Here is a 10,758-nt window from a genome sequence, read left to right on the forward strand (position 1 = left end):
ACATACATACATATGAAAGTTTGTGTAAGTTTGCGTGTGTATGCTTGTGTACAATGGCTGGCGTCAAGGGTTGCTAGTATGCGACCGTCGTAAACAATTGAGGTCGTATACTTACCTTGCAAAGCCGAAAAGTTAATTTGTTTTTTTGCCGTTGGTCTTTTTATGCTGATGCTTTCAGTTGTGTTGCTATTGACGGCTTTGAAAGAGTAAGAGTAAATATCTATGTATGTATGCGTGCCTCTTTGCAATGGTGAATGCAGCCCCTTATCGCCGAGGAGAATGGGGTGCCAGCTGCGGTAGCGCTCCCAGTTGGATAGTTTGCATTCGGAAACGACTGACAGCGCAAACGGTGTTCCTAGTACGGTGATCGGAAGGAGCACAGTTAATTAGGAATGCAGGTAGTTGTACTTCAGCGACCGCTGAGTAATGCTTCGTACATCAATGTATTTATGGTAATCCTCGTTAGGCCAAACGGCTTAAGTGAGCACCACAATTCCGCAAGATGACCCAAAAACACGACACTACATGACACGATACATAGAACGCATACAATTCGTGTGCATTTGACGGAAGGTATTTTCATGTATAAAAAACTTAGAAACACACAATGCAACAAAACGTTAGACACACGGTCGAATAGGCGCGAAAACTTGCCGCTGATAAAAACAAATACCGGCTATTGTGTGCGAACGAACAAATGCATGGATTTTGTCGAGTTTCGGCTTTGAAACCTAAGGCATTTGAAGCACTATGCAAATCCTTTTGAAGCGTGCGGTTGCATGTATTTACACTAGATGCCTTTTTACATACACATACATATGAAAAAAAATGATGTACTTATGACGGAGAGAGGTTTTCGAATTGAACCACATTCTCATTACTATTTTAATTTCCATATTTCAATGCGGCCTCCCAAAGCACAAATTCATAGCAATGTATATATGTACATATATACATATGTATATACAATAATAAAAATAAAAAAATGTATTTATATGTATGTGTATATATAAATATTTGAAAATATTTACTTTTTTCTATAAACGGCCGGTTCAAAATCAATTTGCCATACACACACAAAATTTTATTGACTATATTCAGATATATTTATATATACACACACGTGTATATACATACATACATATGTACATATCTGCATTGGAGCTTTTTGCAGGTTTTAACTTTTGACTGACTAGTTAAGTGATAAAACAGCAGAAGCAACTCCCACAACTAGCATTATTTCGGTGCATTTTGGTTCACATCAATCAACATTTTCATATATTCATGCAAACACGTTAGCCTACACATAACCATACCTATTCATATGCAGTTTGGACGTATACATACAAACATTTGATTATTTGAATAGGTGCCGATGCAACTTTATACCGCCCACGGCGTCGGCGGCTAAACCGTTGTACTCAGCGTAATTAATTTTCAATTTCTAACAGTCATTGACCCGCTAACTCCGCTAACTAAGGCTACTAATGTTGCGACCGGCTTTAGAGATGTTATTGTTTGCAAACTTATTTGACATTTACATATGTACGTTTCTTATTTGTTACAGTGTCGTTATCATTATTATTTTTTAAGATTTCGGTTTTTGTTTTTGGGAATACCCTTGTCTTTTGTTTTCTTTCAGTTTGGCTTATTTGTTAGCTATTCGCGCAAAAAAACCGCAGCGAATAACGCAGCGCGAGAACCGAGAACCCGTTTCCGGCACTAACCATTCAATGCGTAACTTGTTACTGAATAATTTGCTGTTAGAGGTACCTGTATTAGGTCACCTCTGTGCCAGTTCACAATTATATTACTGCTGCTCTTCAATGTTCCAATTCCGTGTCGTCGATGCACTAAATTCACCCCTCGCTTTTCGACAACAACTCCAGCCGCTTCACATTTACACTTTCACATTCGGCACATTCGGCGGCCGCAGCTCCACAACATCAATATTACAACAAACAGTGACACCCACAGAGTTCAACTTGCCGTCTGCATGGTCCGTTTGTTTCACAGCGCCGTTTGTCAGCCATTGAGGTGCTTTGCGCAAATTGTTGATAAATTCTCTCACTCAAATCTCCTCAAAGACTCGTGCATCCCCATATTCACATATGTATCCGTATGCTTGTTCACTGGCTGCTCATTTCCTTCCATTGTAATTATAGTTAACTTTACTTCTATTAAAGTTATACTTTTGCTTGAGCTAGAAAGTTGCATATACTACAGCCAGAGTACATAAAACACTTTCTTTACGTTCTCTGCTTCAGCTTCCGTCGAATTTACTGTGCGCACGAGTGCATTTTTGAGGAAGTTGGATGCACCCCGTTGTAATAAGAAAATTCAAAAGAGAGAATCAAAATTGTATCGGACCGTTGGGAGCGTTTCAATTCCGCTACGTACACTTACCTTTTAAGAGAAAAGTATGGAAAATTGTCCGTACATTATTCTCTTCAAACGCGGCGGTATACCCCCATATTTTTGTTTCTCACAGCACGTAAACAATGTAAATGTCAACAGAAAAGCGTCCGACTTAATACATTTTCACCCATTTTGATATGTGTACATACATACATACATATATATTCTACGGTAAGTACTCAAAAGATTACAGCAATGCTAATGTTATTAATATGTTTCACTCTCTTTACTGTAAACAAACTGGGTAAGAGCTTTCTAGGCACTTTTAGAAACAGTAAAACACTTGTATGTCATATCTTTATACATAGTAGATGTAACTCATCAAATTGCTATTATTCGTTAATATCTTAGAACTTAATGTAAAATAAATCTTGTTTTGTTAGTCATTTGTTTTTTAATGTTATGGTCAAAAGTTTAGTTTTATTTCAATTGAAGGTTTGGCATTATGTTTTAAAAATTATTTCGAATATATGACTACTGCGGTTTGTTCGAATGAATATATGTATATCGTACCGAATCGTTACTTATAAGGCGTCGATAGCCTCCGCCTCATCTGCGTAGACAAGCACACAACCCCAAAAATAGTCTATATGTAGATATTAAAACAACTTTCAATTAAACTCAAAATTAAAGCCAGGGAAGTACCTTCAGATACATAAGGCTTGTGAGTTATATGGAGTCTACGGCAATTTTTCACCCGATTCTAAGCACATGATTTCTATAAGAAAAACGTGTTCTCTTAATTTTATTAAGATATAATGTATGTGAGCTATGGAGGATGGCGTCATGTGTAGAAGTTCACGCAAGTGAGGAAAGTTCTCTGATAGCCATTCACTTGGGAGTGGCCAGAAACGATTCTTTTACATATGACTCAAGCAGCTCACGACTTCCGACCTTTGACCAAGTATCCTCTGGGTAGCCTAAGAACATCCGTTTAAAGGCGAGCTAAAGTGAGAAGGCGAAACATCCCTTCCGCAGGGTTGTGCGCTGGGTTTGGGACCCGCCACGTAAAAAAATCATTCCAATGAAAATCAATAATCAGCCTCGGATGAGAGACCTTTCTTTTAATGACGACCTTGGCTAACGAAATAAGGACTACGAATTAAGGGCATGCACCTGGAATGTCCGGTCCCGGTCCCTTAATTGGGAAGGTGCCGCTCCCCAGCTGGTTGATGTCCTCATGAAAATAAAGGCTGATATCACCGCCGTCCACGCCCCGACGGAAGAGAAGGACGATGTGACCAAAGATACCTTCTATGAGCGCTTGAAGCGCACTTATGAGAGCTGCCCCCGCCACGATGTCAAAATCGTGCTTGGCGACCTTAACGCCAGGGTGGGCAAAGAAGGTATCTTTGGCACAACGGTCGGTAAATTCAGCCTCCACGACGAAACATTCCCAAATGGGTTGAGGCTGATCGACTTCGCCGGGGCCCGAAGTATGGTTATCTGTAGTACTAGATTCCAGCATAAGAAAATACTGAGGTCCAATCTTGTTGCAGCCAAGATTCGCACCCCCTCTGTGCAGCAAAAAACGCACGTCAAAAAACACAAGAAAGGTTCGACGTCGAGAAGCTGCAATCACAACAGACAGCCGAACGATTTTCTACTCGGCTTGCACTCCTGCTCTCTGAGAACACTCGTCAACAACTCGGTATAAGGAAACTGTGGGACGGCATTTCAAGCTCCTTACGCACAGCTGCAGCCGAAACCATTGGTTTTCGGAAAAAAACAAAAGAACAGCTGGTATGACGAGGAGTGCCGTGTCGCAGCGGAGAGAAAACAGACTGCCTACCTCGCAACGTTACGATCGACCACAACACGTGCGGGATGGGATAGATACCGAGAGTTGAAGAGGGAAGCGAGACGCATTTGCAGACAGAAAAAGAGAGAGGCCGAAATGCGTGAGTATGAAAAGCTTGATAAGTTGGCCGACAGGGGGTAATGCTCGAAAATTCTACAAAAAAATGCTGCGACTTACGAAGGTTTCAAGATCAGAGCGTACTCTTGTAGAACCCCCAAAGGTGATCTAGTCACCGATGCCCAGATGATACTTAAATTATGGAGGGAACACTTCTCCAGCCTGCTGAATGGCAGTGAACGTACAGCACCAGGAGAAGGCGAACCCGATTCACCAATCGATGACGATGGAGCAGACGTTCCATTACCGGACCATGAAGAAGTTCGAATAGCAATTACCCGAGTGCAGAACAACAAAGCGGCGGGGGCTGATGGATTGCCGGCCGAGCTATTCAAACACGGCGGCGAAGAACTGATAAGGAGCATGCATCAGATTCTTTGTAAAATATGGTCGGACGAAAGCATGCCCAACAATTGGAATTTAAGTATGCCCAATCGATAAAAAGGGAGACCCCACAATCTGCGCCAACTACCTTGGGATAAGTCTCCTCAACATCGCATATAAGGTTCTATCGAGCGTATTGTGTGAAAGATTAAAGCCCACCGTCAACAAACTGATTGGACCTTACCAGTGTGGCTTTAGAAAATCAACAACCGACCAGATATTCATCACGCGCCAAATCTTGGAAAAGACCCGTGAAAGGAGAATCGACACACACCACCTCTTCGCCGATTTCAAAGCCGCTTTCGACAGCACGAAAAGGAGCTGCCTTTATGCCGCGAGGTCTGAATTTGGTATCCCCGCAAAACTAATACGGCTGTGTAAACTAACGTTGAGCAACACGAAAAGCTCCGTCAGGATCGGGAAGGACCTCTCCCAGCCGTTCGATACCAAACGAGGTTTCAGACAAGGCGACCCCCTATCGTGCGACTTCTTCAACCTATATTGATATCACAACACCCGCGCCCTTAAATCTGCTTTCTCCAGACTGGACAAGGAAGCACAGAAAATGGGTCTGGCAGTGAACATTGGCAAGACGAAATATTTCCTGTCATCAAACAAACAGTCGTCGCACTCGCGACTTGGCTCTTACAGTCATGACTTTGTAGTCGTAGATAATTTCGTCTATCTTGGAACCAGCGTAAACACCACCAACAGCGAAAAGAAGAAACGATTGGCGCGCTATTGTTAACTCGGCTATCTCGGCATAAGCGGTGTCTACGCCAATAAAGAAGAAGATTGCTCACTTATCATCACATAGCCGATATATGCGATATAAAGACATCCGGAAGTTCGAAAGTCTTTATTTTAGGTATATTGAGGCTAAGATAATTATTGATCCGATTCAGTCTATTTGTAACACACAAGAAAACTATTGTCAGGAAAGGATTGTCTTAAAATTTAAATTATATATTTAACACATTGACCGATATTTTCGTGAAAAAGTCAATTATAGGCACAGGGGTCCACATATTCAGTATGTAGTCTTAAGGTGGCACACCTCAAAGGTACTATTTGAACAAAGTTATCCTGATATATAAATCGAGTATTGATTTGTATACTGGAAAGTGAAAGTTTCAAATGGCATTTAAAATTTTTTTGTTTGTCTGAGATCGCCCATTTTCACAATATAATGTAAGAATAGTCAGGATAATGCTACCTACCGAATTTGATTACAGCCGACCGAGTAGATCCTGATATATGGGTTTTCGCCTAAATGTGGCGGCTCCTACAAAACTTTTTTCTATGATCTCGGCTGTAAAATTTTAAGTAAATTTATTGCTCTTTTTGTACTTTACAATATAATCGTTATATGGGAAGTTGGATGGGTTATCATCCGATTTCAACCCTTTTTTACAGCGTTGGGATGCTAACAGATTTGTGCTGAGTGAACTTTGCACTACAGTACTTCATCGTAATTTAGTGCTTATTTGTGGTACTTTATGGGTTTTCGTTTAAAAGCGTCTACCAAGTTTCATTAGGTTAGATTTTCATTTCAGACTGGCATTTTTTATTCGGCTTTGTTATTGGATATATAAATTAACACAAGATTGAAACTAAACACAAAGTGTTTCAAAAATAACTGAAGAGTTAAATTTGCCGCCATTTATGCAGTTAAGTGTTGACAACAACAAAAATAATGAAATCCTGGCGCCGCAGTTCGAAATTTTCAAACCGAATATGGTCTGAGAGATTGGCCGGTATTTTCGGTAAAAACTCCGCCATAGGTACACTGCTCTATATATTCTGTACCTGAGGGCATATACTTAGGTTATAGTCCGATTTTGACAATTTTGTGACGTCAGATGTCATATTTTAGAGGCACCATTTGAATAAAATTTTCTTCCGATAATTTCCGATTTCCTCCACTTAACACTCTCAAAGACGCCTCTATCAAATTAAAGGTTTATATTTTAATTTTGAGCTTAGCTATAGCATTTTATTGGTTTTCACTTAAAGAAATTTTCTGCCTGCGACAATAATTCCATTCTGGTCACCTGTCATACCAACCTCCTTGGATGCCAAGGTACACGTGTACCAAGTTTTATCGCAGGTTCTCGCTTGCACACAGGGATGGACATACAGTCACTAGAAATTCAATTCCTCTCGTCATCCTGATCATGTATATACTTACATACATATCAACCGTTAGGTGAACAAAATTATTAAACTCTTTGCTGCAACACGTTGTGAGAGTTCCAATATGCAACAAAAATCGGATTGAACAGTTTAATGCTGCTGTGCGGCATTTCTCTTTAGCTAATAGAATACGAAGATTATCTTATATAGATGATATAGTAGTTGGTACCGTTAATAATGCGAACAATATTGATGAACTTTTAGCCTCTCGAACTAAAGATGACTTAAAACATTCTCTAAAGGAATCCAAAGAAGAATTAAAAAATAAATAGGATCTTGAGACTGTTTTCGGGCGAGAACAAGTAAGGAATGACTAAGTTCGGGTGCAACCGGACATTTTATACTCTTGCAACTTGCAAGAATCAAAGCCAGGGAAACACTTTAAGGTGTAAAACCAATCATATAGGGTAAAGCCAGCCGGATGTTCGAAAATCCTGATCTTAGTTACATAGGGGCTTGGCCAAGCTTTCGCTCAAATTTATATATTTTAGTCATCAAGATGCACTTTTTTGAATAAAACTCGCTCTTATTTTCATTGGGATAACTCACATACTGGCCGACATATGAGGTACAAAGCCCCCGAAGTTCGAAAATCTTCATATTAAGTATATGGGGGTTAAGGGAAGTATTGGTCCGCTTCAACCCATTTTTGACATACAGATATACCAGTATAAGAGAAGGATTATTCCTTAATTTCAGCGATATATATATATATATCATACATTGACTTTGGTGGCAAGCACTAAAGACATTATTCGTGTAAAGTTGTATCCCTTTTTATAAATTGCTTCTTGATTTGTGTACGTGAAACTGAACGAACCAAGTGGATTTTAAAATTGTGCTATATGGGAAATAGACGTGTTTGTTGTCCGACTTCGTCCATTTTCACAACGTTACATAAGAATGTAAGAAGAATGCCATGTACCAAATCAGTTAGTCGGGTCCTGAGATATGGGATTTCACCCAAAAGTAGACGGTGTCACGTCCATCGTTCAATTTTCACATCGTATTACATAAAGGCCTCTCTTACCATCTCGGTGGTTATTTTTAATGTCTCTGAGGTAATTAGTTATTGATTTATCGCGGTTTTAGCAGTATTTAACAGTACCATTATATGGGGAGTGAGCGGAATTATTACCCCATTTCATCCATTTTCACAGTACCGGTAGAAGTGTTAATAAGATTTGTACTCAGCAAATTTGGTTGCTATAGCTTAAGTGGTTTAGGAGATATGTACATTAAACTTGTTAGAGGGCGGGGTCACGCCCACTTTTCAAATTCTTTTCCCCACAGGTGCCCCTTGCTACTGCGATCATTTGTACCAAATTACACCTTTACATCTTAATTTAGTGCTTAGTTATGGCACTTTATATGTTTTCGGTTAATGGCGACTTGTGGGCGTGGCCGTGATCCGATTTCGATCAATTTTTACTCAGGTTATAGTTTGCACGGGCGGATGGACGGACGGCCAGACAGTCAACCGGATTTCAACTTTTCTCGTCATCCTGATCGTTTATATATATATAACCCCATATCTATCTCGATTATTTTGCAAGAGTATAAATATGTACTATATAGTACATATAGAATGTTACCTACATGTATGAAATAAATATTTTTTTCATTTGATGAAACCTTGAATAAATGAGTGTAGTTACACTTGTAATTAATATTATTTTATCTGGTACTATAGGTCTATTACTCACTTAGTCTCACTAGATTTGGTTTTATGTCCGAAATAATTATATTAAAAACACTTTATTTATCATATTAGATGGTTTTGGATGACCTTCCGAAACTCGTCTTGGAGTGAATTCACCATACCACCGATAAACGTTGGTCCTTGATGGAGCTTCATCGTCTAAAAATTAATTAAGTTCACATATGCGCTCTTTATTACTTAATCCATGCGGAAATTTGTAAAAAATAATCCGGGTAAATTTTTACGATTTAATTGCATTTTTTGAACGAGAAGAACATTTTAAGTTACTGTAAACCACACAAATGGCGCTGAAATGCCAAAACTTTCTCAGTATGCATGCCATCAAAAAATTCAAAATATACGATAAAATTGTGAGTTTCCAGGGATATCAACTAGTGACGCCAAATTACGAAATATAAAACGCAACCTACGTTTCATGGGGAAAAGATTATATCTAAATTTCATTGAAATATCTCGCAGATTGACCCATATTTTCGGTAAAACATCATTATATATACAATCCTTTCCAGTTTCTTACACTTTGTAAAAAGTCCTGAAGTCGGAGGATAATCACGTCGACTCCCCACCGTTATTTTGAATTAGTAGTTTTCAAACTAACTAACTAAATAAGAAACCCTAAAACATTACGTTTCAAAATCTAAATGGTTTGGAGGGGCTACAAAGGACTCGGTTCGAAAATCGAAGATATCGAAACAAACTTTGCACTAATAGTCTCCTCAAGGTATTCCATCTCTTACCTAAAGGGGATCGAACGATAAGTTTGCGAGCCACTGTTTGAGGGTGTGTGGACCTCAATATCAATGTCTGGCTTTATACTGAAAATATTGGTAAATCTGTAATATATGTTAATAATTTAGAGAACATCTGTTCTTTATAATAATGTACCCTTTTTCAAAAATAAATAAAAAGGCGCCAATAGCAAACCTAGCTTCCATATAACTAATATACAACTTTTTGAGCTTCCGGTTGACCACCGGAACACCTGAAAATATAGAGATACCTTTTAGTTAACATACGTATTCTGCATTTCAGTATAGAAGTCCCTGCCCTACTATGGTAAAACATATAATTTAAGCAAAATTCATTTTTGTGTTCTTGCAACATGTTGCTACACGGTATAATAGTTCCCTAACGGTTGTTTGTATCAACTAAAAATAATGGAATTAGATTTAGAGTTATATACATACTTATATATAAATGATCAGGATGATGTGACGAGTTGAGATTCTACTGACTGTCTGCCTGTCCGTCCATTTGTACAAGCAATGTGTAAATGTTAAGATATCGTAATGAAGTGTAAAAAAAATAGATGATATCGGCTCACCCCGCCCACTCTTCATATCATGTTAAAAACTACTGAAAGCGTAACCAAAAACAATTTTACATCGGGAGTAATACAAGAGGACTTTATATGAGCCGGTGTCAAAAATGGACGATCTGTAACTTAACCAATATTGACCAACTTTGGTACATAACGTTACCTTGACATTTTTATGTTTCAGTGCAAACCCAAACGAAATCGGACCACAACCACGCCTACTTTTCATATTACCAATTTTAAATTCCATCTGATTCTTTCACTTCCCAAAATGTAAATTAAGCACCAATGAACGTATCGGGATTAAGCTTTATCCGAATAGTGAGCTTAAAGTGGGCCACATTCTGACCAAAAAGTGTCCAAATCGGATCGAAACTATTGAAGGACCAGATACCGAATATGTGCGAACTTTATATTAGAAATATCGAAATGTTATAGAGGTTCAGAGAAAGTCATTTTTTATACTTTCGCAACAAAGTTGCTAAGGAGAGTATTATAGTTTTGTTCACATAACGGTTGTTTGTAAGTCCTAAAACTAAAAGAGTCAGATATAGGGTTATATATACCAAAGTGATCAGGGTGACGAGTAGAGTTTAACTTTAGCTTTAGTAAACTGTAACTTTAGTAAAAATTTAGATATCATGATGAAGCTTGGTTGATTTCTTGGCTCCATAAGAAGGTTAAGTTCGAAGATGGGTAAAATCGGCCTACTGCCACGCCCACAAAATGGCGGAAACCGAAAACTTATAAAGTGCCATAACTAAGCCATAAATAAAGATATTAAAATGAAATTTGGCACAA

General features: G+C 38.7%; 1 protein-coding gene across 4 annotated transcripts in view; it reads right to left on the reverse strand.

The window, feature by feature from the left end:
• The window catches only part of LOC120776591 (MOXD1 homolog 2), a 124,147-nt gene extending 122,356 nt beyond the window's left edge, over positions 1-1,791 (reverse strand). For 2 of the 4 annotated variants that reach the window (XM_040107364.1, XM_040107359.1), the window contains exon 1: positions 1,317-1,727. The gene's annotated coding sequence lies outside the window, so the exon portion shown is untranslated. Of the gene's footprint in view, positions 1-1,316; positions 1,728-1,773 lie in introns of those variants that run through there. The other 2 variants (XM_040107363.1, XM_040107360.1) reach the window with 2 other exon arrangements.
• Positions 1,792-10,758: the final 8,967 nt, after the last annotated feature.

This window comes from Bactrocera tryoni, chromosome 5, assembly GCF_016617805.1.
Source record: "Bactrocera tryoni isolate S06 chromosome 5, CSIRO_BtryS06_freeze2, whole genome shotgun sequence".
NCBI classification, from domain to species: Eukaryota; Metazoa; Arthropoda; class Insecta; order Diptera; family Tephritidae; genus Bactrocera; species Bactrocera tryoni.